The sequence below is a fragment of the Neofelis nebulosa genome, chromosome 3, assembly GCF_028018385.1.
Source record: "Neofelis nebulosa isolate mNeoNeb1 chromosome 3, mNeoNeb1.pri, whole genome shotgun sequence".
NCBI classification, from domain to species: Eukaryota; Metazoa; Chordata; class Mammalia; order Carnivora; family Felidae; genus Neofelis; species Neofelis nebulosa.
The window spans coordinates 29,507,187-29,529,527 of NC_080784.1; the positions used below are offsets into that span (position 1 = coordinate 29,507,187).

The following is a 22,341-nucleotide window of genomic DNA, read 5'->3' on the forward strand; positions in this document are numbered from 1 at the left end:
CCCTAGGAAGTATAACTAGGAACAGAAGACAATGGGACAACAGACAACTGTCTTTCATTATATATATTTAGTATTATGACTTTTTGAAATTATGTGCAAGTAGCAATGCTTCTATCAGATGAACTACACTTTTTTGTTCTTGTTTTGTTTTTATCCTGCTTTGGTATCAGAATAGTACTGGCTTCATGGAATGATTTTGAATGTGTTCCCTCTATTTCACTATTTGTAAGATTTTGAGAAAAATTGTCATTAGTTATTTTCTTTAATGTTTGGTAGAATTCACCAATGAAATCATATGGTCTTGGGCTTTTCTGTGCTGGGAGATTTTTGATTCCAAATTCAATTTTCATTCTTATTATAGGTATAAGAAGATTTCCTATTTCTTGGACTCAAGATTCATGACTCAGTCATGTTAACTTGTACATTTTTAGGAATTATCTGCTTTTTTCCCTAAGTTACATGATTTGTTAATATATAATTGTTTATAGTAATCTATTATCACACTATGTATTTCTGTGTTTTCTCATATTGGTTTTTGAGTCTTTTCTCTTTTTTTATCATTGCCAATTTTGTTTATTTTTTGGAAAACTGATCATTACTTGAAAAGTTAAGTTATTGTTTATTCTGGTCTCTATTTTATTTATTTCTGATTTTTCTTTGTTATTTCCTTCCTCCAGTAAATTAGAGTTAATTTTTTTTCCCTAGTTCCTGTGGTGCATATATGTATTTTAGATCATGTATTCAGAAGTATGCTTCAGGTAAAACATGTTCTTATTGGAAAAAAATAACTTTAACTGAGGGTACTCACTTAAAATAAAGCCTATCAGAGGGGAAGTGGGTAAGGGATGGATGAAACAGGTGAAGGGAATTAAAAGTTCACTTATCATCATAAGCACTGAGTAATGATGTACAGAATTGCTGAATCACTATACTGTACATCTAAAACTAATATAACACTATATGTTAAGTATACTGGAATTAAAATAAAAACTTAATAAAATGAAATTATCTTAACAAAAAAACCACAAAAGTTAATTTTTTAAGAAAGTAGAATATCCTTCATATTAGGATATTTTAAGAAAGTAGAATATCCTTCATATTAGGATAAAAAATAACTTGTAAGGCTATGCCATTACATGTAGCAAAAACTTTGCTAGGAATCAGAATATCTAGGAAGAAAATTCTAACACCTTTCACAGAGATTTGCATAAATGGAAAAATCAGAAGTTATCTGTGAATTCTGGTATCACATGTCAAAAAGTTCTTACCGATCTAGGTAACATCTTGAGAAATATGGAGGAAAGTTTGCTTTTGTTGGTGGTGGTAGTTATTGTTATACAAATGTTCCAAGTCCTTTTACACTTACAGCTTTTTTGTTTTTTTTTTGAGAGAGAGTGTGTGTGCGTGCACATATAGGAACAGGAGAGGGGCAGAGAGAGAGGGAGAGAGACAATCCCAAACAGGCTCCCTGCTGTCAGTGTGGAGCCCAATGTGGGGCTTGATCTCATGAACTGTGAGATCATGACCTGAACGGAAACCAAGAGTCAGATGCTTAACGGACTGAGCCACTCTTAATCCTTTTCCACTCTTAATCCTACTTGGTTATTTGTATCATTCGGTTTTTATAACATTTTTATAATTTGACATTTTTATAAGTGAAGTGTGTGCTTTGATTTGGAATTGGCTAGTTCACTGAATACTATATAGAAAGTGGTGATATTTTGTATATGAAAAGAAATTAAGGCTAACAGAACAGTAACTCTAAGCTTACAAAGATATAAAATAAATATTCAGAGGTTAAAATATTGAAGAAACAGGGATTAGATAAAGTGTGAAGAAAGTTTTAAAAAGTCCTTTCTCACTAGACATGTGCCTGGAAAGGACATGTTCTTGGCATCTCCCTATTTCTCACTGTGAGTAACATCTTTTTAATGTAAATATGTAACACTGAACTCAGGGTTTGGGTTATCATACAATTCTTCACTAAACAGAATGCATGAAGAGACAGTCTGAGATACTTTAAGCAGGAACTGACCTGTTTCTACTGGAAGAAAATACCATGGGTCATAAAGTAAATTCAGCAGGGGGGGGAAAAAAAACCTGGCAAAAACACAGCAAAAGTTCAATAATAATTATGCCTTGAGTTATTGGTACTATCCTTTTTACTTTCTGTTTTTGTATTTTTCTACCATGTTATCTCAAAGGGACTGCATTAAAATCATTCTAAGATCCTAGGGGAGCCTGGCTGGCTCAGTCTGAAGAGCATGCAACTCTTGATCCTGGGGTTGTGAGCTCGAGCCCCACACTGGGTCTAAGAGCTTACTTAAAAAAAAAAAAAGTGTTCTAAGGTCCCATAGAAGGACCCATAGAAAAAGTGTTCTAAGGTCCCATAGAAGGGTGAATATACTGATTAACTTTAGACTTAGTTACACATACATGTTTTAATTTCTAGGCTAACAAGACAGAGGGATAATTAATTTTGGTTTGGTGAAGTCTCAACTCATTGACCTATTAACATTGACAACTATTTTTTCAATAACTGCTACCACTGTGCTCTGCTAATCTGCCTCCTCCCAATCTGCTGGGGAGTAGAATCTCTTACGGATTTCGTAACTTTTAATTCACTCTTAATTATTAAAAGTCTGATTTAATTAAAATAAGAAAATACATTTATAATAGAGAAAATGAACAAAAGACCAAAATTGCTTCTTTGTAACAGCGAAAAAACCCCGAACAATAACTGTGCTGAGACTGATGAAGGAGAAAAAAAGATACAGATTCAAGGCAATTCCTTTATGAATCCCAGTAAGATTTCTTTCTTGCAGTTAGATAAAAATGATTTTAAAATTAATGTGGATGAGTAGGTACTTGAAAGGCATGGTTTATTTATTAAATGGTGCCAACATAAATTAAATATTTGTAATGAAATAAGATCCTAATTGAGAATATAATACAATATTTCAAGTTGGATATGAATGTACAGTATAATCATTCATTATACTCTCTAGAAATGCGAGGCATTTCCGGGGAAAGGAAATCTAGAACCTTAGGGAAATTATTAATGAAATAAGTGACCAGGACAAATCCAGCTGGTAAAGAAGCTGGTAAAAAAATAAACAACAAAAAAACCCCCGCTGGTTAAAGAGAAGGAGATTATAATAAAACTAAACAGCACAATAGTAAAGATGGAATGGGAGCCATGTCAAGAAGAGATTGTAGGCACCTGGGTGGCACAGTCGGTTAGGCATCAGACTCTTGATCTTGGCTCAGGTCATGATCTCACGGTTTGTGAGTTCGAGCCCTGCATCTGGCTCTGTGCTGATGGCACAGAGCCTCCTTGGAATTCTGTCTCTCCTTCTCTCTGCCCCTCCCCAACTTGTGCGTGCACCCTCTCTCTCTCAAAATTAAAATTAAAAAAATTTAAAAAATTTAAAAAAAACTTAAAAATTAAAAAAAAACACAAAAAGACATTGTAGTCAAAAAGGTAGAGACAGTGTCTGCAACACAGACACAGTGACTAGTACTTGTTTCTGGTAATGTGGAGTTTCCAAGTGAGAGTGAAACATTACACTGAGACCAAAGGCAGAAAGATCCAGCCCCATGGAAAGGAATGGGGTGGTGACAGAAAAATGGAAGGTCTTGAAAAATTCCTTCTGATGTCATCATAAACAAACAGAACACTCTGAGGGAAAAATGAATACTGGAGGAATTTTGAAAGATCTCCCAAAAGGTGAGGTTGAATTGGTCATAAAAGAGCAAGATTATGATCTGTATCGTGGTAAGAAAAAAAGCTCATACCGAAAAAAACCCCAAAAGCAAAAAACATACAGCCTAATGATTCAAGGGTTAACACCTAACTTCACACAGATTTTCAATAAATGTCTGTTGAATTAGTAAGGCGGGGGGGGGGGGGGGAACTGAAGAGGTAAAGTTAAATGATCCATTATTTTTCATGGACTAGAAGCTTGTAACCCCTTAAAGGGGCAGAGAATGCCCCTTAGCGGCTACCAGTAAAATCTATTAATTCTCTTGTTTCACTTACAGAATGTTGTTGACTTTTGTCTATCAATTTTAGCAACAGCATCTGGCTGAGTATCAGATCGTTTATTCTTACTGATTTCAGATTCAACATCTATGCAGCCATTTTTTTGTGACACATATCTCATAAGATAAATTTACAAGTTATCCAGAGGTTTACATGTCAACACTTTGTGAAGACACAAGAAAGAAAGCTCAATTTCATCCTTGTAGTGTCTCAGAAATCTACCCTAAACTCTCTCTCTCAAATTCTTCTTTAACTTGAGGTTTGGCTTAGGGGGAGGCAGTGATATTGGGAATGCCTACATGAAGAACAATGATAATCACAAATAGTCGTTTTGTTGTTGTTTTTTTAAACTGGCCCTTAGGAGCATCTGGCTGGCTCAGTCAATGGAACATGTGGCTCTTGATCTTGGGATCATAAGTTCAAGCCCTACCTACACTGGATGCAGAGATTGCTTAAATGAATAAACTTAAAAAGACCCCAAAAAACCCAAACTGCCTCCTAGTCTTATACACAACAGGCAGAAGTTACTAAACAAAAGATGCTTCTAGATCATTTTTCATATAAAATTAACAGAAACTGGAAACAAAATAGCAAAGGAAGCTCATGTAGTTTTCTTACACTTTCAACTGTATTTAAGATGGACATTAGGACTATCTTATTTCTTTTCTGATAATCTTTGTTTATTCTGCTATTGTCAAATCCCAGAATCTTTTAGGAAAAGCACCATGTGAAGCTTATCAAATCCTCTTGGAAAAGATGAGCCATATGTTGAGTCCTATTTCCCTGGAGGGCGTTACTGTGAGTCAGAGACAAGGGCTTATAACTACACAGTAATTCCAGTAGCTACCTGGACTCACTACAGAAAATAACAAGGAAGATTAAAAAAAAAAAAAGCAAACATAATTCCCAAGAGAACAACTCTCCTCCATTGATACTTGTTTTACTTAGGTTTAAAGAGTTAGATAAGCAGAACCTGTGTGCTTCTGAAAATCAGTGCCCACATCAACCACTTCTCTAGAAAGATGTGGTGTATCAAAAGAAAACGTCATACATTAGAATGCACTATATATCTAAACTCCTGGACATTTAGAGTAAAACTGTACTAATTTGAATGATTATGGAAGAATAAAATCTTACTACCCCGGGGGTGGATGTAATAAATAGATTATGAAATGTTACCAAATAAAAACCTGAGATTTACCCAAAAAAATTAAGAGAAGCTCTCAGGTTTGTTTTGAAGACTTTGCTAAGACTGAACAAGCAATTTTTTCCCCAAATGCAAAAAAAAGTCTGGAACTGATCACAGTGACTAGTTAAAACATTGGCAGAAAAATATCTTAAAATCTCAGGCCCAGTTACAAGTAGCTGAGGCTAACCTGGCTACAGAGCTCAAACTCCTGCAACTTAACAGTCCAACTTTTCACTTTCCTTCCAAATTGTCTTTATGAAATTAACTTGAAAAAGAATGGTTTTGAAGTATTTATGACATAGTAAGGAAAGGACTCTATACAAGAAGTCAGCAGACTTGGATTTCTTGTCCTGATTCTGCCACTCACTAACCACCTGCTCCTAAGCTTTACTCTTCTCATCTGTTTTCAGTAAGGCTTAAAGCTGTAAACCGTAAAATGTTTTGCTTCCTCCTATTCCTATCCCACTCTCTACCACTACCAAGCTCTATTTATTTACATTTTCTCTGTGGTTCCACACACAGGTACGTGCAAAAAACTGTACTGTGTATGCAAGCTGATGTCATAAAAGTTTGGCAGTTTCAGAAGTTAAAGAGCCTTGATACCCTTACTTTTAAACTACTTAGAAAACTTATTTCCTCAGAGTACATCTGTGTATGACTATGGCACTTTTATTTTTTTAAATGTCAACAGTTGGCCCAATTTCCATCCTCTGACATGTTTTGTTTTCAAAATCAAACAAGTATCATTTAAAACCCATCCAGTTAATATGTGGGTGACCACATGTGACAATAACACTTTTGATTAAAAATGGAGAAACAAAAACAATCTGGCTACAAAATAAATGTCTTATTCTGTTTAAGTACTAGCTCAAAGGTAATTCCAAACCTCAAATAACACAAATATTCCAAGCAATATCTGCATATTGGCCTGACCTCCCAATTTAGTTATTCAAAGATTCAATACTTATGGTAAATTAAGGTCAATTTTGTATGGGTCAATGTTCTCCACTGGACTATAATTTACCCATTTTTAAATCTCCAGCACCAATCACAGATCCTCATAAGTACCCAATAAAATTTCCTGCAAAGGATACTTTAGTATTTCAATGTGTGGAAAAATACACATATTCCTCACATATCTTTTTTATTGTGAAATTATTTATAAGTCAATTATAAAGTAGATTACTGACAGTGAGTTTAAAAAATCAATACAGTATTATAAGTAACAGAAGTAACAAAACCATTATTTGAAATACTTACCACTCCTCAATGGAATCTACCATCATACAGTTATGATCAGGACTCAGTCCATACATGAAAAATGACAAAGGAGTATCTACAAAAAAGAAAAGGCAGAGGTGAAGAAAATTATGGTCACATTCTCCATCACGAATAAACTCTTTTTTGTTCTGCCATTTTTTTCCTCGTGAATTCTGCTTTCCTTTTAGTCCTGTTTCATTTTGGGGGAGGGTAGGTTCCATTTTCTGCATGTCTCAGTACCTTCTCTATTACACCCTTGCATTCTTTTCTCCTCTCCTCTTCCTAAGTCTTTCTCTTCGCTTTAGTACGTTCTCATCTGCTATTCAGAATCAGCTCACCACTTTTATGCAGCCATCTAGCAGAGAAAATGACATTGTGACATAGCAGATGAGCTTGTCCTTGGATTTTTATATACAGCAAAAAACACTAAACACAAACACTGATAGTTTTATACCAAAATTTTAATTAAGTCACTATAAACAGTTATGGTATATGCTATGTACCATCTAGGTACTTTATATACAGTATCTCATTTAATCTGCACTGATTAGCAGTATTACCATTTTTTCCAGATGAGAACAGGGAGAATCAAAAAATTTAAGAATCTTGCCTAAGGTTATCCAATTGCTAAGTTGGTTTTCAAGTCCAATCTTGATATCTGGATTCTAAACCACTAAACTATCCTAACCATTTTTTAAGTTTCTTTCTAGAGACATTTAAGCCATAACTCTAATTGTATGCACCATGGAAACAATAAGCAATTATAAAATATGTCCAAATCTTAATGACCTGTTTATAATTAGCTTCAAATTTATGTCTTGATTTCAGGATAACAGACTTATGCTTTGATTTCAGGATAATATTAAAATATAATTTATGCCCTGATTTCAGGATAGTACTACTGGTTACATAATAATCTCTATATGATGCTATTCCATACCTTAAAATGCTACACATTCTTTAAGAAAAAGTATGTTTTTATTACTGATACATCCAGCAAAATTTTGAACTCCAAATTCTAGAGTTTTTCTATTTTCCAAGTTAAGCATTCAAGAAAATAAAAAAAGTATTTAAAATAGACATTGTAGGAGCACCTGGGTGGCTTAGTCAGTTAAGTGTCTGACTTCGGCTCAGGTCATGATTTCACAATTCACAGGTTCAAGTCCTGTGTCAGGTTCTGTGCTGGCAGCACAGGACCTGCTTGGGATTCCGTCTCCCTCTCTCTCTGCTCCCCAACCCCCAAATAAATAAATTAACCTTAAAAAAATAAAATAGACATTGTAGATCTACTTTTGAAAAGAAAACGTCATTACTACACATTTTAAAACTCTGTAAAAACAAAAGAACATGTTAACCTTTACTGATTATTTTGCCAATGTTTTAGTGAAGTGCTTTAATGAAGTGTTATTGCCAAAAGGACCCAAAGAAATAAAAGTGGAAAAAATACACAGAAAAAATCAGAGTCAGTATAGTCACAGAATATCAAGGCAATAAGGATAAGAGACTGACATATAAAAATAAAATGACAACTAATTTGGAAACTAAAAATTCTGAGAATTTAATGATAGTCTATCACTCACCAATTCCCATGATTGGAGCTGGCATTCACATAAGAATATCAATAATGGTATGAAATATTTAGTAATAATTAGATGGATGACATGTACATTTGGAAATCAACGATTAGTGCATTTGCTTGTCTACTGTAACTGTACTAAGTTAAAGGATAATTTTTAAGTCAGTACACTTAAGAATCCAAAGCAAACTTGTAAATTAAGACAACTGGGGTGTATAAAAAACAAATATGTATGAAGATGTAAAAGTTACCAATACTCTTAATTTGATCATAGAAGTTGCTTAAGAAAGCACAAAACACAAAAACCCTTGCGCAGAGCCGTTTCAGACTTTCTGGAATAGCAAAACAGTGGCAAACCCCTGAAATAAGGGGAAAAACTGGCTATGGGACACTGAAATTAAAAAGCAACACCAACCTAAGGCACCTGGGTGGCTCAGCTGGTTGAGCATTCGACTTCAGCTCAGCTCATAATCTCACAGTTTGTGAGTTTGAGCCCCACATTGGGCTCTGTGATGACAGCATGGAGCCTGGAGCCTGCTTCAGATTCTGTGTCTCCCTCTCTCTCTCTGCCCCTCCCCTGCCCCTGCTCACACTGTCTCTCTCTCTCTCTCTCTCTCTCAAAAATAAATATTAAAAAAATTTAAGTTTAAAAAAGCAACACCAACTACAAATTTAATAAAGAAGGTACTGATTTGGTAAGCCTTTCCACAAATTCATGGGACGCATTTCATTAAAAGAGAAACTAAGGGATGCCTGGGTGGCTCAATTGGTTACACGTCCCACTCTCAGGTTTGGCTCAGGTCGTGATAACATGGTTCATAAGAACTAGCTCCACGTCAGGCTCTGTGCTGACAGCATGAAGCCTGCTTGGGATTCTCTCTCCCTCTCTCTTTGCCCCTCCCCAGCTTGTGTGGGTGCTCTCTGTCTTTCTCTCTCTCTCTGAAAATAAATAAACATTAAAAAAATAAAGAAAACCTGCCTTCAAGACTTTTCTCTACTAGAACCTATGTAGTACAGTAACTCTGAATTTAATCTGCAGAGGAATGTATGTTTGTATGGGTATGGTTGAAAATATTCACTAAAGTTTCTATTAAATATGAGAATTCTATATTCATTGATATATGTCAGATTTTCTTCTTTAGAACTACCCATTTACCAAGAAAAAGGGAAAAGACCTCAATTTCACCTCATTTTTCACCTGTTTCGGGAGAAGCTAAGAATGTATTATGTAAGAATTCAAATGGCAGAGAGTCAGGTCAACAAAACTGTTTAGTTGTGAGAAAAAAATCCACATGGGGGGGCGCCTGGGTGGCTCAGTCGGTTAAGCGGCCGACTTCGGCTCAGGTGATGATCTCACGGTCCGTGAGTTCGAGCCCCGTGTCGGGCTCTGGGCTGACGGCTCAGAGCCTGGAGCCTGCTTCTGATTCTGTGTCTCCCTCTCTCTCTGCCCCTCCCCTGTTCATGCTCTGTCTCTCTCTGTCTCAAAAATAAATAAACTTAAAAAAAAAAACACATGAAATGTCAACTTTCTATTCTTTAGGAACTTGTATTTAAGGCCAGAAAATACAGAAACAGGTCAACTTAAGAAGATGAACAAACAACACGTGTTTGGGTATAAAATTACATTGGAAAATTAAGTAAGCTTGTTATGAATTTGTCAAATTGACACATATTAACTGGAGCACCGGGTGTGGATGGTGAACCAAGGCTCAACAACAGACCACAAGAAGAACTGAAGAGAAATTTGTTACAGGTCCTGGAGGAAGTAGTGGACACACCTCAAGGGACTACACAGGAGATGAAGGCAGAGTGAAGACGCAGAGGCAGGACCTGGGCACATGCCCTTATTAGGGTCTGTGAACGGAGTGCTTTGGGGTTCCTGGGCTAAGATGGATTGGTCAACTCAAAACAAAAGAGCAGGGTTTTGGTAAGCTGCACAGGGGTCTTAACCAAGGGGCGCGTAAGGGAAAGGCAGTGGGAGGCAGGAGAGACAGGTGATCAAAAGGGCTGCTGGGGAAGTCATTTCAGAAACTTCCATTTACTTGTGACTCTGAGGGCTAATATCTAGGGCATGCATTTGCATGAGGGAGCTAGGGTCAGTTTCAGGTCACCAAAGGCTGCCTGGCCAAACAAAATGACTGCTGAGGCAGCTGTACTGTGGAGGAGCTTAGCTAAACTCTCAACAAAGCTTGAAGTGAAAAGAAGCAGGGAAATGAGCAGTGTGGCAAGATTTGGGTAAAGAATCTATTCCTCGTAAATTCAGATATTTAGGTGGCTGAGTTTTCAATCAATTTTTATAGAGGTCTGAAAAAAGCTTTGTGTTGAAAAAGATTTTAACAGACACCTCTAAAAAATACTGTTCAGTAAGTTTGTTACCGAGTTATATACTATACATTCCAATTATAGTTCCCTAGATACACAAGCACCAGCAACTAATGTTCACATTCAGGAAATTACCTGTATTTCTGGTCTTAGTGAACGAAGGGCAGTGATTCTCAAATTGGGGTCCCTAGACCAGCAGCATCAGTATTACCTGGGAACTTGCTGGCAACGCAAATCTTCTGGGCTCATCCTAGACTTTCTGAATCAGAAAATCTAGGAATTAGACCCGGCAATCTGTGATTGGACAAGTTCTCCAGGTGATTCTGATGTAAGCTAGGTTTGAAATCTACTGGTAGGTAATTCTGAGGAAAGCATCCAATCAGCTACATAAGAATGGTTTCTTCCCCCCCCCCCCCCCCCCGTCTTCTTTTCCATTTTTAGTATTAGCAAGCAATTCTTTTCAACCAGAGTCACTATTAGGAGAAAGAAATGTTCTGAATTAGAAACGTCACTTTCAGGCCTAATGCTCCTGGCAAGGAAGAATCTGAAAGAAATTTTTAAAAAGACTGTGGGTTTGCTCTTTTGGGGTGGAAAGGGAGGTAGGCAATCAATTCATTTAACAAGTATTTATCAAGCAGCTACCTTGTTCCAGGTACCCAGCAAGAAGGAAAGACAAGGTAGTAAAAAGAACTCTAAAAGCCACCAACAATTTTAATTTGGATATCTTCAATGTAATTAACACAGGATGCCTATTCCAGGTGTGTACACAGGCAAAATACCAAATGAGTAATAAGTAATAATTATTTTTACACTGAAGCAATGGACTAGCAAAGCAAAAAACAAACAAACAAACAAGGTTCATTCCTGATGATCTAGAGTTGGTGGTTCTCAAACTTTAACATATATCAGTCACCTGGAGAGCTTATTAAAACAGATTACTGGGTCCCACATCTCTAGAGTTTCCAATTCAGTATGTCTATGCTTGAAGCCCAAGAATTTTTTTTTTCTTTAAAAAAATTCTTTTTGACATTTATTCATTTTTGAGACAGAGAGAGTGCGCAAGCAGGGGTGTGGGGCAGAGAGAGAGGGACACACAGAATCTGAAGCAGGCTCCAGGCTCTGAGCTGCCAGCACAGAGCCTGAAGCGGGGCTTGAACTCAGTGTGAGATCATGAGCTAAGCTGAAGTCGGACACTTAACAGACTGAGCAACCGAGGCACCCCAGAATTTTTTTTTTTTTTTTCCTAACAAATGACCAGGTAATGCTGATGGTACTGGGACCACATTTTGATAACCACCAATCCAGATGATCAGGCATCATTAAATTTGGGCACTCCAGGAAGGAAAGGTCTAAGAATTACCAGTTCATTTCTCAAGGCCTTCTCATTTGTATTTATCGCTAAGATTTAGTCTGTCTCCCTGAGGGCAAAGAGAATAAGAGGGACGGATTATCTTTTAAACTATGTGGTTTAATTATTTTATCACAACCCAAATTCAGTTGACTATGTTGCCTTAATCAATCTACAGTATGAGGGTTTCTTAAACTAGAAGCAAAAGCCAGTATTCAAACATTTCCATGGTTTTGTGGTGACTCAGAAGTCCTAATTTTGTTTTGATGTCCTATAGTGTATGAACGGATTTTTCTAAAAATCTGGGGGCAGGCTCTCCCTTCAGTCCCAAGGAGGATCCTGTATCTATTTAATTATACACAGTCAAATGAGAGTAAAGTTAAAACTAATTTATATGCTTTAAAGACTATCCCAAGAGTCTAGGCTATGGGAAAGAGTACTCCTAGTCCAGCTGCTTTTCATCAGGGGAATAATTAAACTTAAGGGGCCCCCAAGGGTTAGGACTCCCCTGCTTCCTTTCCCGTTGGAGTCCAGGAGCTTTGGTAAAAATAGATCAGGTTCCACAAAGAGGCCACGGTCATCCTGGCCACAGAGAAAGGTGAGAAAACAAGTCAACTCTTCATTAACTCAATCCTCCAGTCCTAGTTCTTCCTTCAACCTTCTCAAATGCCCAAATTCTAACAGGCTTAACCAAAAAGAAACACTCTACCATGAAGTAAACTAGCAAAGGATACTTTGCAACCTATTTTACATGGAAAAAAACCTGGATTACCTACACTCCTCCTATATATCAACCTTGTTTTATAATTTATAGGTGAACATAATGAGAGATTGTTACTACTTAGTGAGCCCAATTAATAAATACAAAGAATGCCTTCCTCTAAGTTACTGTATTGAAAACGAGTGAAAAGCAAATGAAACAGCAGGAAAGTTACCCCCTTGCCAGCCTAAAGCCACTTCTTTCCTCCCTATGCAGATATAAACAGAGAGATGATTGCCTGACCAAAGTTCTGGAAAGCAGATGTGTTGCTCGAAGGGTATAAAATATGGATGTGTATTGTGCTACCAGGCTGTCAAAGATGAAGATATCAATCAATAGAACTCCAAACTGAGTCCATTCTCTGTGTGGCAGAAGAAAATTACATACAAAAGGAGTTAGGGAACTGTTGTAAAAGCACAGGAATGAGATTAGTAGCTAATCTATTACGGCTATGAGATTTTTAAAAACATATTAGGGAAATACAAAGGCATAATCAAATGACTAAAGATAATGACATACAATTTTCAAGGGAGTTAAACACATGAAACTCTTGGAAGAGAAAAAATAATAATAAAGAGCTCCTTATTTAATCCTTGTAGAAGACTTATCAGTTATTTTCCCCAATAACAAAGTAATCTCTAAAATTGGTCTTACCTAAAAACCCACACAATTCATTTTTATTAATATAGGTATACAGGTAATAGATGAAGCATCGTTTGATAAATTTCTAACTAGGACTGAACCAACAATGAGTCAACTTTTCCTCTTGCATTGGATTGTTTTCTAGTTAAAAACCAACAGTATTCCTCAGATAGCCCTTCAAAGTCAATGAATAGTGTACTGAATCATTCTTGCTATTCAAGGTGTTGTTTTCATTTTAAAACATTAAGCTATCTTTCTGTGTTGGTCCAAAAAATTCAACATCTTGTATGGAAAATACAGCCATCAATTGTTAGTTACCTATTCTGGTCTGCTGAACCTAAAAGAAATGCAAGGTTGAGGCCAGAAAGATAAAGCAAAAAAAAATTTTTAATGTTATTTATTTTTGAGAGAGAGAGAGACAGAGACAGAGAGAGAGAGAGCGCACGAGAGCGCAGGGGAAGGACAGAGAGAGAGGAAGACATAGAAACCAAAGTAGGCTCTAGGCTGTCAGCACAGAGCCTGATGCGGGGCTCGAACCCATGAACTGTGAGATCATGACCTGAGCTGAAGTCAGACGCTTAACTGACTGAGCCACCCAAGCGCCCCAAAGTAAAAAAATTTTTAATGCTGGTTTATTTTGAGAGAGCATGTGTGGGCATGTGAGGGGCAGAGAGAGAGGGGGAGAGAGAATCACAAGCAGGTTCTGCACTGTCAGTGCAGTGCCTGATGCAGTGCTCCATCCCATGAATAGTGAAATCATGACCTGAGCCAAAATCAAGAGCCAACGCTCAACTGACTGAGCTACCCAGGTGTCCCAAAAGATAACTATTTAATATTGGATCATGTATATCTGTAAAGGAGTCATACCCAGAAAACACTAATATGCAATTATAATTCTTAAATAAATATATCTAATTATAGATGCTTCTGATAGAAGAGGCATGATGTTCATTTTAAAATTAATTTTTTTCCATATTTAAGTTTAAATTTGAGAAGCTAACAACAATAATAATATGCACCCTTATCCCATCAAGAATGGATTTCAATATAATTTGTCTATTTCTAACATCATACTCATTTTAAGAGTCTACCTGACTGTAATAACAAGACTTCTCAAAAATTCTGTAGAAGCCATGTCTGAAATACTAAAATAAACCTGGTGAGGATTACACCAAGTAGACTGGAGAATTCCAATAAACCTGTAGGCAAAATTTGAGTATTATCGAGTCTCCAGAAGAAAACTAACCAGAACACCCTATGCAAGGAAATTAATTTGCATCATTTTTCTTGGCTTTTCTGATGCTAGTCTTCTGTTAGACTAAAAATTTTAGTCCCATTTTTAAATAGTCCACAAATATGAGGTGAACAAAACAGACCAATTTGCCATTAGCTTTCTTCAGACTCAGAAAATCTGCAGCAAATAATTTTCCTTAAAAAATTTAGCGTAAGTAATTTAGATAAATTGTTGGTTTTTTGCAAAAAAAATTTTTTAAAGTAGGCTCCATGCCTGTGTGGGGCTTGAACTCATGACCCTGAGATCAAGAGTTTCATGTTCTACCTACTGAGCCAGCCAGGTGCCCTCAGATAAATTATTTTTAAAGGAAAATTATTTGATTCATTCATGACTTAGATCAGAGATAAATAGTTCTGGTGGCAGTATGGTAAAGCCAGATCACCTAGTTCCAAATCCTGTTCTGCCCTTACTAACTATGCAACTTTGGACCAGTTACCTAATCTCTCTGTGCCTCAATTTCTTCATATATTAAAAATAGGAAAATTAACAAATATCTACTCAAGTTAATTCAGTTGATCAATACTCCCCTGCTGTATGAGTAACTAAATTAATATATGCAATATATACAACTGACTTACAGAACAAAGCACTATTCAGTGTTGGTTATTATTATTAGTGTTTGATCACATAATGAGATAAAATTTTTAAATTCTTACAGTTTAATGTTAATCATCTAACATTCATCCTCTCTTTTTCAAATATTCATATGATTTATTGACCTGTGAAGCCCTATTCTCTTTTTAGCTTTAAGAGAGAACAAAACTAGGGGTGCCTGGGTAGCTCAGTCGGTTGAGCGTCCGACTCCTGATTTAGGCTCAGGTCATGATCTCACAGTTCATGGGATTGAGCCCCATGTCCAGCTCTGCACTGACTGTGCAGAGCCTGCTTGGGATTCTCTCTCTCGAACTCTCTCTGACCCTACCCTAATTGTGCTCTCAAAATAAATAAACTTTAAAAAATCCTTCAAAAACATGAGAACAAAAATATATAAAGTGCATGTACTTGTATGGGCTAAATATCTCAGATAGGCAGGCACATAATAAACTTGGAAAAACTAAAATACTAGGTTTAATTGATTGAAACGGGCTTTAAAGACAACTGCAAATATAAAAGGCTGGGTTTTTGAGAGAGAAAGATGGATTTGTGAAACTTTCCTTTAAAAATTTGCTCTTTTGCTCTTTGAAGTTGCTTCTTATTCCTTGACTATTTCATTATACACAATATACCCCACAGAGTATAAAGGATGTATAAACCTGGAGACTGTTGTACTGGGCAGGGTGAGTCAGTCAGAGACAGAGGAATGCCATGTGGTTTCACTCATATTTAGAATTTAGTAGACAGAACAAATGAGCAAGGGGAGGGGGGAGAGAGGGAGCAGACCAAGAGGCAGACTCTTGTCTGTGGAGAGGAAACTGGTGGTTGTGTGGGGGGTGGAGTGGGTGATAGGGATTCAGGAGGTGCACTTCCTCTGATGGGCACAGGGTGTTGTGTGGAGGTGTTGAATCGCTATATTGCACACCTGAAAATGGTGTTGCACTGTGTGTTAGCTAACTGAAATTTGAATAGAAACTTAAAATGGTGCACCTGGGTGGCTCAGCTCCTGATCTCACAGTTTGTGGGTTCAAGCCCCACATCGGGCTCTGGGCTGACAGCTTAGAGCCTGGAGCCTGCTTTGGGTTCTGTGTCTCCCTCCTTCTCTGCCCCTCCCCTGCTTGTGCTCTATCTCTCTCTCAAAAATAAATAAACATTAAAAAATTTTTTTAAGGAAACTTAAAAAAAAGAAAGCATAAATCCAAGGTCAAAGGGCTTACAGACTTTCCTGACCACCATTATGATATGTAATTCTACTAGCAAAGAATTTGATTTTATAAAAGCTTAGTCCCTTTTGAATTTGTTCTTTTATTTATTTATTTTTTATTTTATTTGAGAGAGAGAGAGAGAGAGAGAGAGAGAGAGAGAATCCCAAGGAGGCTCCACACTCAGCACAGACCATGACCCTGGGATGAGGACCTGAGTAGAAATCAAGAGTTGGACACTCAACTGACTGAACCACCCAGGTGCCCCAGGATTTGTTCTTTTATACTAATGGTACAAAATTATGGCAATGTTTTCATCTACTGATATTAGGAAATATTTGTTCATGTCTTCCTTCATTTCATTTTTTGCTCATAGTTTCTGCTAAGACCTGTCATTAAAATGCTTACATGAACTTGAAATGTCCCTCTAAAAGCTTTACTTGTAAGCCACAGAGTATAGAACACTGGCTTATCAAAAAAGAGGCCACTACAAGGTCCAATAACTATAGACTAACGAAAGCAGCAAAGGACTGGCAGTCAAAACCTAGGTCTGAATCCCAGTTCTGCTAATATCCAGCTATTACGCTTTATAAACTGGGAACATGTTCCTGTACAACTACTTCAAGTTTATTATTGCTAAATTTGTTTTGGGGGGAGAGAGGCTCACATCTTTTAGAGTCTGATGAAGCTATATATTTTCCTCAGCAAAAGTTATCACAATCCACACATTTTTTTTGCAAACAATCAGGGGCTTCAAGTAATCACCAAAGTCCATGTGTCCTAAATTAAGAACCTCTAGACAAGAGGATTACAATGGTTTCTGCTGATTTAATATACAAAAATGCCATTTATTCATTCCCCTCCTTTTCTCTCTCTCACACACACACTTTGCAGTTTTGCTGTTCAACCTATAAACACAGCAGTGCTAACAAGCTTATGCTTATAAAAGTGAAAAAGAAATTAAGTTTTACCTTCACTGGCAAAAAGTAAGTATGCCCCCCAACTCGAGGTGTGTGAGCCAGTTTCAGATTGTATCCTGAGAAGCTAGATACTCAAGTCAGTGATTTTCTCTCTTGCGACCTTGTCCTCCATATCCTCAAGTTGAGTTATAGTAGGTTAAACTTGTCAGAAACACTTAAAAATCAAAATGGCTTTATATATATAGGGTCTAATAAGCACTACCAAAGCCATCCAATATGAAAATGATGTTCTGATAAGGATTTAATTGTTCACATATATCCACAGCCATACTAATGACAGCAGCAGCTGCAGCTTTGCCAAAGTCTCAGCTGTGGTAATTAAAGACAGACTCTCAGGAGCAACTAACTATCGTTAGTTTCACAGGGCAGTAATTACAAAGGCTTTGCATTATGTGGATTATACATTCCAAGGATATAGAGTTGCTACCAGACTTCAGAGACTATCTTAAACAGGCAAAATTGCTCATTAAAGCAATCATCAAATTTACTCTATTAATGAGTTTAAAATTCTCTTAAGTTTGGGGGGAGGAGCCGAGATGGTGGAACAGCATGGAAGTTTTTTTGTGGGTCTCGGGTCCATGAAATACAGCCAGACGAACACTAAACCATCCTGCACACTTAGAAAACTGATCTGAGGATTAACACAACAATCTGCACAACCTGAACCACAGAATTCAGCAGAAAGAGAAAAAATTCATTTTTATTTTCATTTAATAAAAATATTTTTCTTTAATTTTTTTCTACTATATTTTTTACTTTTGTGTAAATTTTCAAAAATTCTCTTAAGTTTGTTCAGCTTACTATGCATCTTTACTTCACCTTGTAAAATAGAGCTATTTTTAAAAAGTTATTTTTTGACAATCTAAGCCTACCTCTGGACTAACTTCATATAACTGAAAATATCACAAAGTAAAAACAAATCAGCCTAGAATATCACTTATAAACACACAAAAAATCAATGAATAAAACACTGGTATTCTGAAAATATTTTTTAAACCAAAAAGTTCCTTTTTGATAAAAGTACGTAACAAATATGAATGGAAAAAGGTAAGGGTTAAAGGAAAATTAATCCCAACTGTGCAACACATTTAGGGTTTGCAGTTAATCAGATTCCATCACATCTAACGGGATAACAAGCAGGCACTTCATATTCCTTAAAGCATTCTTCTTCAAAGCAAAGACATTTACAAATAAATAAAAAAATAGGAACATAGCAAAAGCTGACCAAAGCAACACATTTACCAAAAATCAGAATTGCCAATTTTCTAAAATTAATCTTCAGGTATTGTAAAAACGGTGATTGTTATCCCTAATTTAAAAATTTTGTAATCCAGGTAAACTATATCATGTTTAAGTATAATAAAAAATAACTCTATAACTTAAAAGTGCCTTAGTAGCTGTTGTACTGAGAGAAAAGGTAATCCTTAAGTCACTTGCAATTGAGTACAAGTACCATAATAATATATTTTATTAACAAAAGTAGTCTAATTATATTTTACTGGTTGTAGAAAGCATTTTAAAAATGTAAACATAATTGATATATAACATTTATTAGTTTCGGGTGTGCAACATGATTTCATATGTATATACTGCAAAATGATAAAAGCTTTTTAATGTAGTAAGCTATAAAAATAAAATGAGGCTGAAATACACACTAAAATTATCACTAGTGTTAAATTTCCAGAAAATTTAAATAAAACTTACATGCTTATTTTTCCTGTTGATTAACAACCTCTAAAGATAATTGCAATTTTCCCCTAGTCATACGAATTCTTCAATAATTTTTTAAAAGTTTTATTTATTTATTTATGAAAAGTAATCTCTCTACACCCAACGTGAGGCTCACACTCATGACCCTGAGATCAAGAGTTAGATGCTCTTTTGATTGAACCAGCCAGGCGCCCCAAATTCTTCAATAAATTTTTAAAAAGAAAATACGTATAGGTTTTCAAGACATTTAGGCACGGTCTCCAAAATTTTGACATCTTTATGATTAGACTCAGATTTTAAAATATCTGGGGAATAAGATAAAGACAGTTTTCTATGTGTGTGTTTAAATTAGAAGCTTTTAAGAAAATGAGCAATGACAAAGCACTGAAAATACCTATAAATACTGATTTCAGTCCTCCAGTTCCCTTGGCCTCTTCTGTTAAAATGTCCTCCTTTCCAATGAACACTGACATATTTTTTAAATTTTTTTTTTCAACGTTTTTTATTTATTTTTTTGGGGACAGAGAGAGACAGAGCATGAACGGGGGAGGGGCAGAGAGAGAGGGAGACACAGAATCGGAAACAGGCTCCAGGCTCCGAGCCATCAGCCCAGAGCCTGACGCGGGGCTCGAACTCACGGACCGCGAGATCGTGACCTGGCTGAAGTCGGACGCTTAACCGACTGCGCCACCCAGGCGCCCAAACACTGACATATTTTTGAATGAAGTCTAAAACCTTTTTAGATTACCTAATATATTTTCTAAAATGTGAATTCAATGACACTTTTCTTAAAGCTTGTACCATTTCTATTGGTACCTCCACACATACACACTTGGCACATAAGTGACAAAAAAAACAAATTCAAAAACGTAAATAAGCGAATTACAATTTTGTGTCACTTCCACTTTATATTTTGAAATAGTCCCACACTCATCTGTCACCCCAAAAGGCAAGCATTGCACTTACGTGTTGGGGTGCTTTACACTGCACTTGGAGCCCACAATTTTTAAAACTTGAGGAGCACTGGAACTGTCCAGTGCACTGGAAAAGCCCAGGAACTGTCGACCTTTCCACTTTCTGTGCCATCCTTCCTAAACTGCTTTCCACACAGCCACCAGGGCGGCCGTGTACCTCAAACCGAGCATTCCAAATAAATTCAACCCCAGAGCGGAAACGATGGAAACTGCCTTAAAAGAGTGGAGTAGGAATGGGCTTAGGCAGTGGCTCATACTAAACTACCTGAGGTCAGGAGGCTTTTTCTGCACCCACGCCAGGGTGGGACCCGAAAAGTTTCAGTACGTTCAAAGAACTGAACCAAGAAGTCAAGAATGATCAAAGCGAAGCAGTCTCGCAAAGCCTCCACTCAGCCCTTACAACGGCCAAAGCGCCTCGGACACGCGGCAGCCGCCTCCCCGGGCGCGAAGGTCCGCCCGCCCGCCAGCCCGATCTGCCGTCGGGGGATGCTCACCTCGGGCTCACCCTGCACGCCCGCCTCCCGAGCCGCCCTCGCCAACCCGAGCTCCACGGGCTCCTGCAGCGAGACAGCGGGCGGCCAGCGCCGGCGGGCATCGTCCGAGCGCGCGGGCTCTGCTCCACCGCGATGCGGCGCGCGGATGCCCCGGGTGGCCCGGGCGGCTCAGCGCCTCGCGACTTCGCGAGAGCAGCCGTCACCCGGGCGGCGTTCCCCGCCTCCACGCTCGGGAGTCGCTGGGTTGTGCGTAGGTGCCAAGTTGCGGCGGGAGAGGGCGGCAACCCCCACCCCCGCCCTCCCGGATCCTGAAGCCCCGCCGCGGTCCCGCCCCGCCCCCAGGGAAACCGCAAGGAGGCTAATCCAACCCTGGAGCCTGGCCCCGTGCGAGGCACACAGCATTCGCACTGCTCCCTTCGACCTTGTGGCAACTGAGAATCAAGAGGTCGGGGATCCGTCCAAACTGTGGGGTTCCCCTCCCGGTTACCGGTACCTGAATCTCCGTGGTGTCGGGATACCTCTGCACGGGGGCGAAGGACGCGCAAGCGTGGGAAGTAGCTCATCCAAGGGAAGCTAATATTTAGCCAGTAACCTGGCCGGCGGGGCTCAAGTTAAGAATCCCTGAACTTCGATGATTAACATGCTTTCCCTAATTCACCAAGAACCTTGCCAGCTTCTAAACGGTCGCCACCACATTCCCCACAAACCTTAGGCAGCCTTCGTTGTCCAGTCAGTTCCTCAGAATCGAAATCTTCACAGCGAAACAAAACTCCTGGCACTTGCTTCCCAAGAAACTTCAGGAACAAGCGGTGCTCGCAGGCACGTGCGCACGCAGAGGCGTCCGTCCGCGGAGGCGGTCGCTTCTGCACGTGCGCATTGGGTGGAGCAAGAGGTCCTATTGGGGAAGGCCTGAAGAGCAAGGGGATGGCGGACTGGGTGGACGTGGACTTTGTAGACTAGTTCGGTGTCCCAACGTGAAACGTGTGCTCAGTGCATACTCCGTTTGCACATGATAGGCTCTCAACAAACGTGTGTTGAATGACTACGTGAATGTAATGTGTTTGCTACTGACATCCTTTCGACTCAGATGGAGAGCTGGGTTTTCTTCCATAAACTGAACAGAATGGGCCTTGCTTAAGTAAGCCTCCAGGTATCCTCAACTCTACTGAAACAGTCATTCTGGTACATTTTTTTTGTTCACTTTATAATTTAAAAATTTTGGAAGGACTTTATATATGTTCCACAGGTAATGGCCAGCTGCCTTTAGCTAGAACTTGAGCCTGGAGGTGGCAAACACATCACAAGTTTGGAGGATCTAAATTATGTCTTTGTAGCATGGCCTCTTAACAGTCCTGATTCAAGGGTTATGTAGATGACAGAATACAGGTACTCCAGTAGAGGAACTTGGATTTAGTTTTGCAGTCCATGCTTGAAGCATCCTGCACGTTCATGGGTAAAGATGTTGGGACAAGGAACCCAAATGGTACAACATTTCATTTCCCAATAGCCACTTAATTTAAGGCAAATTTTAAATGTATTTTGAAACTGGAATGTAGCATGTCATGAGATAGATATTTTTTTTATTTAAAAATTTTTTTTTCAACGTTTTTTATTTATTTTTGGGACAGAGAGAGACAGAGCATGAACGGGGGAGGGGCAGAGAGAGAGGGAGACACAGAATCAGAAACAGGCTCCGAGCCATCAGCCCAGAGCCTGACGCGGGGCTCGAACTCACGGACCGCGAGATCATGACCTGGCTGAAGTCGGACGCTTAACCGACTGCGCCACCCAGGCGCCCCAGATATTTTTTTTAAAAAAATCAGTATACAGTAAGGTTTTTGTTCCTTGGATTGAAGGTCTTACCTTAAATTAAAAGGGGAGTTTCAGGGATCTGTGAATACACTAAAGTGATGTGAAAATGAAAATGTTTTAAGTTCAGTTTAGTGAGAAA

The 22,341-nt window shown here is 38.2% G+C and overlaps 1 protein-coding gene and 1 long non-coding RNA gene across 8 annotated transcripts in view; one reads left to right on the forward strand and one right to left on the reverse strand.

The window, feature by feature from the left end:
• Positions 1-21,197, reverse strand: part of TEX15 (testis expressed 15, meiosis and synapsis associated) — a 100,338-nt gene extending 79,141 nt beyond the window's left edge. For 6 of the 7 annotated variants that reach the window (XM_058720209.1, XM_058720210.1, XM_058720208.1 and 3 more), the window contains exons 1-2: positions 21,098-21,197; positions 6,495-6,570 (exon numbers count right to left, since the gene is read on the reverse strand). The gene's annotated coding sequence lies outside the window, so the exon portion shown is untranslated. Of the gene's footprint in view, positions 1-6,494; positions 6,571-20,161; positions 20,284-21,097 lie in introns of those variants that run through there. The other variant, XM_058720203.1, reaches the window with a different exon arrangement.
• On the forward strand, positions 3,681-13,083 carry LOC131506527 (uncharacterized). The gene is made up of 4 exons (XR_009259001.1): positions 3,681-3,730; positions 9,611-9,922; positions 11,045-11,150; positions 12,717-13,083. It is a non-coding gene; the product is annotated as an uncharacterized LOC131506527 (long non-coding RNA).
• Positions 21,198-22,341: the final 1,144 nt, after the last annotated feature.